The following is a 6,000-nucleotide window of genomic DNA, read 5'->3' as shown; positions in this document are numbered from 1 at the left end:
AAAAGTAAGGGTCTTACTAGGATTTACAAAATTTAGGGGTCTCACAGCTTCGGTTCCATTCTTTCCTCAGCAACTTTAGGTGGCAGCGGAACCGACAATACTTGGAATGGCGGCAGTACTGACAATACTTGGAATGGCAGCATTGAAACAAAGTGCCTCCGCAACTTAGTCATCGTGAGTGTCGCCTCTTCAACTTAGTTGCTTTGACTTTCTCTTTCCCTCAGCAACTTCAGATAGCGATGGAACCGAAGATATTAGGAATGGCGGCGCTGAGGCGAAGTGTCTCAGCAATTTTCCCGCTGCATGTGTTGCCTCTGCAACTTGACTTAGGCATTTTCCTTCGTGGAGTCTATTTGCATCCTTGGCGGGTCAAACCTACTTCGGCCCACTTGTCATGACCCAAACCCGCTCCTATAGGTTTAGCGTTGTAGCCGGCCAATAATCATTGGATTACCAAAGGCCTCTTAACAGAATAACAAATAGTTAGGAGCTGTGGAAGCAAACATATAAAATATAAATAGTCTATTGAGCTGTGAAGACATATATGAGACAGATAATCTCAAACTTTTATAAACTTACGAGTGACGTCAGAAGATACAATATTTACACATCACTCCATGTACATATAAACAGAAAACTTATCCGTAAATCAAAAGAAACAAAGCCTAATACATTCACAAAAACAGCCACCTAACTCGACTTAATTCGGAACCTCCTTTGGAGGCATAAAGGATGGCTGACAAAACTGAGATACCAGGTCCTCAACTCTGAGCCTGGTCACGTGCATGATCACCTACATACATAATGTAAACAATGAGTTGGAGCCCAGTGAATAATAACAAAGTAAAGGATTAAATGAATGTTGTCCATAATGGTTATTGAAAACAGAATTCAGTAGATATCAGAAATGGATTCATAATCATGTTCAGAAATCATAGTTCATAACAGATACAGATTTAGAATCATACTCGTAATCAGAATTTACAGTTAATCATATGTAGTACATTCATTAGCACTAGCAGAAATAGTTGACCCATAAAGGGACGGCCATAAAGGCATATAGTTGACCCATAAATGGATGGCCATAAAGGCATACAGTTGACTCGCGTGCACGAAGACGGTACAGTTGGCTCATAAGACGTATAGTTGGCCCATAATTGGGACGCATATAGAAGAATCCATAACAGTTGGCGCATGAGACGTACAGTTGACCCATAATTGAGACATAACAGAACAGATAACATATGTCATCTAAAGCTAATGATGCCACGAGTACATTTTAGAAAACATTGGACAACCATTCATTCATACAAAAAATAATATTTTAGAAAACAAATCATCTTACATCATTCATAAAAATATTTATAAATTAAATATAACTTTACAAAGTTATTACTCACAATTAACAGATGGTTCCAAGACAAACAGACAGAATGGGCAAATCAGACGTCTTGTGGCGCGTGACCTACATAGTTATAGAGCGAACAAATGCTAAATTACACACCCGGAAATGTTAACTCAGTTCTTTCTTGTCTTAGTGTGCTTCTACTTCTTTATCGTTATTATGGTGTCTTAATCTTGGCCTAGGAATGCCTAGGATGTAATGAGAATGCAAAAATGCACTTGAAAAGACTTGGTCAACACATGCTGGAAATAGGGGTCCCGCTCGAGCGCAACTTCCCTTGCTCGAGCAAATATGCAAACATGTGAGGGAACGCTCGAGCGTGAATTCCCTCCGCTTGAGTGGTCTGTAAACTGTGCAAAAGTGCTGGTTACTTGATTTTTTTGCTCAATTCTCGTTCGACGCTCGCTCGAGCGTAAAAGACATGTTGTCGCTCGAGCGCAATTTTTGTTGCTCGAGCGGCCTGCAAAACATAAGAACTTCTGGGAGCATACATTTCATGCTCGAGTGGACTTCTGGTCGTTTGAGCGGAAGTGCAAGATCACAGAACGGTCGTCGAGTGGAGAATTCGTCGCTTGAACAGAGAGGCAAAATCTGGAATTTCCAAATTACTTTTCTCATCTCCAAATTCAAATCCAAGGCTATAATTCACATCCTTTTGCGCCCAAAACTTAAGACAACATGTGTAAACTTGTAAAATATGAAGGTTTAAAGATCATTTCATGAAATCAAGGCCCAAAAAATATGTCAATTGTGTAACATTCAACTTAAAATGTAAGAACATGATGTGAACATGTCATGCATGTATTCTTTTGAGTTCATAGCTTCCAAAACATGATCAAATGAGATATTCTACTAAAAAATATGATGAATTTTTAGACTACAACCAAAATATGAACATATATGTGAGAATTCTTTTAAAAACAACTTCAAAACTTCATGATATGCACATGCATGTATGATTTGAGTTATAGTTCTTTAATCCTAGCTCATTCTCATGTTAGTCCACCTCCTTTACTTGAATTCTTACAAAAACTAACTCAATTACACAGGTAAGTGTTAGATTTCGTTCCTAGGCTTGTCAAAATGAGAGCTAGAAGCTTAATTTTGAGTTTTTAAGTCCAAATCCTTCAATTCTAGTAAATTTTTGCTCAATTTCTTCAATCCTCTAGTTGAGATCCAACTTCCTTCTCTCTTTCTCTCTCACATTGAGCTCAAAGATGAGGGAATGAGGGTGTAAAAATGTGTAGGAGAGATTTGAGTGGCCTTATATAGGCTTACTTAGTGGTATTTAGTTAATTTGGCTTAAGCTAAGCAAAGTGACATTAATTAATCTAATTTAATTGTTCCAAATTGAATTTCAATCGAACCTACCATAAAATTCTTAAAATTCTTATTATTACCTAAATCAAGTCAATTTCTGAATCGGATGCCGATAAGGCCTTTAATTCACAAACTGAAACGAAAACACGAACAGATCTTTCCACGCTAAACAGATATAAGCACAATATTGCAACACACACATGCAATTTAATTCAGAATTTCTCTTAATTACTGATTAAGCTTATTTAACCACAAATTAATGTAAATCAGAGGTCGGGGTTGTTACACCACTGTTGGCCCACTTCTCCTAGGCTTTGGCCCATGCTCCTCAAATCATTCCTGGTCACCTTAAAAGGGCAACCCTAGCGCTTAGGTCCATACTTAATTTGGGGTATAATTTCTGACCCTCTACAGATTGTTACACTCAATCGAGTCACATTTGGTGGCACGTTAATGTGTTGTTTATAAGGAAAATGATATATGTTTGGGTTATTGTGAAGGTGTGTAATTTTGGCTATTGTAGCCGTTTAATGTGTTTGATGATGCTGAATGCGTGTTTTTGAGATTTGGGAGTTTAGGTGCTTGTGTAATTGATATAGTCAATGTTGTACCCAATTTGTGTTCATAATATGAGTGTTGAGCATAATTTTGTATATGTGTAATACGTTCGATGGGTTTCATTTGTGGAGTAGTGTAACTAGAATAACAACCCAATGGTATTTGAAATGTTGCATCAGCAATGGTCCACAAGTACACATTGGGGGCGTAACGATACAAAATGCTTGTACAAGACCTTAGCTGCTGTGCAGTGGTATTTCGATGGGCCATCGATGCATTTTGTTATGGTTTACGTGACTAGGTCGAATGTGGTGTTGCATTTATTTTTTATTTTTTTTGGCATATCTGAGTACATTGGCGTGTTGTTGATTAGCGCAATGCATTATTCACGTAGTTTGTAACCTTCTAGGAAGTTTGATGCCGCACCTTGCCTGTCACGTAAAACCTTATTCCATCAATTAGAGCTCGTTTGGGAATTTAAGGTTTGGGATTTTTTGGCTAAAATAGCCACAAAAAATAAAATAGATTTTTTAGCCCAATAAGATATAAAGCATCACATCCAACTCATGATCATTACATTCTTTCTCTCACTAAAAAATCAAAAAAGCCAAAAAGCCCTTCCTAAACAAGTTTTTTTAGCCTCAGACAAAAATAACCAAAAAGCCAAAAAGCCAACCCCCTTTCCAAATGAACTCTTAGTTACTTTTCCACATTACGCGTTGCCAAAACACGAGCAGCAACATTACAGAAATGTCAATTGCCATGACAAATTAAACGAAATTATATGGCCATTTGCATGGTCAACCACTGGTACCTCAATGTACGGGACAACAACAATGACACAATCATCGTTATATTGTAAAGTATGATGAATATACAAAATTAAAACCATGGCTGACAAATTTTTCAATTGCTAAGTGTTTAAAACACTAATGATCATTTTGGTTAATGATCAAAGCCATCCGTAAATCACTGAATCTCATATATTACAAATAGAAATGTAAAAATACGTTACCAATAATTAACAAAATCCACATCAACCTCATAATATGCTCAATCCAATCAAACAAGGTAAATATGTAAACTCCACCAATATAAAATCAAACAAAAATATTCCTTATCACCTAAAAAGGACCAAATGGTTTATAAGAAAAAAAACGTAGGATCAAATGGATCAACATTCCCAAATTTAAGATTTATCGGTAATTTTTCCTTTAATTAATGTAACATTATTGTCAAATAAATAATATTTACATTAGTACACCCCCACATTCCTTCAAAAGCACACCAACACATATTTATTACCTTAAAAAAATCATTTAAATTATCTTTGTTTTATGACCATTTTTAAAGGGAAAGTTACCAATAAATCCTAAATGTTGAAATTGTGCTCCATTTAGTCCCAACTTTTTTTCTTTTGATCTATTTGGTCTTTTTTATTGCTCAATGACGTAAATACCACTACATATTTTTCTGAACGCTTGAATAGGTGATGGTGTGGTGTGGCACAACCTGATGTTTGTGTGTTTCCGAAATTTGTGTTCGGTACGTGTCGCATTGAGGGTGATCAGTGGGTGCCAAACATCAACAAAGTGCACTAAGACTTTTTATGTTTTTTGCCTTGAAATAATGTTTGTGTGTTTTCGAAATTTGTGTTCGGTACGTGTCACATTGAGGGTGATCGGTGGGTGCCACACATCAACAAAGTACACTAAGGCTCTTTATGCTTTTTGCCTTGAAATAATGTATGTCACGTGACACACAGTGTTTGGCACGTGTCACATTGAGGGTGATCGGTGGGTGCCACACATCAATAAAGTACACTAAGGTTCTTTATACTTTTTACCTTACAATGACGTATGTCACGTGACACACACAAGGAAGGATATATTTGACCACTCAATGCTACCAAACAAAGGAAATATGATCAACTGATAAGATATTCCCCCACTAATAGGACTAATCAGAACAATAGAAATAACCTTAGGACCAATCGGTAAAACTGTTTGTCAAATAGGATTTATTGATAAATATCCCTTCATTAAAAGGGTAAATTCCATTAAACTTCATAAATTATAGTAAGATGTTATTTGGCATAAACTAAATAAGTACATTTATTTAGATAAGTGTACTTATTTAGATCACATTATCTTTTTATTTTTCTGCACATATTTTCATAAAAAATAAAAAAAAAATACTTATTTACATTATTCCAAACAACTCCTAAATTATAATAGAAAAAATTAAAAATTTGGCCTTTAAAAAAATATTTTGTTAATTTTTAATTTTATCCGTTTAAAACACAATATTTTTAATTTATTTAAATCTAAATCATTTGTCTATTACCATTAAGTAAAATTGACGAAAAAAATAATATTTTAATTATTAAATTCAAATAAAAAAATATATATTTTAAACATGTTATGTATGTATATATTGAGTTTAATGATTAAAAAATATATATATTTTTAAATTTTATTTAGAAAATAGGTGAATAAATTAGATTAAAAATAAATTAAAATTTAAGATTTAAATTAATAAAATAACAAATTTAGAGTTTATTTTAATAATTTTATGGGTTTTTATTTTTTTTATTTGTAATTTTCTCTAAATTTTACATAATTATTTGTGAAATTTATTATATATTTGTGGTCAATCTAATTTGCCATTTTTTAAATTATGGGATTATGAATTTCCAGAGGGTGAAAGTACGAAAG

This window comes from Camellia sinensis, chromosome 14 (genome assembly GCF_055761805.1).
Source record: "Camellia sinensis isolate YWXY chromosome 14, ASM5576180v1, whole genome shotgun sequence".
Lineage (NCBI taxonomy): Eukaryota > Viridiplantae > Streptophyta > Magnoliopsida > Ericales > Theaceae > Camellia > Camellia sinensis.
This window is presented reverse-complemented; position numbering follows the sequence as displayed.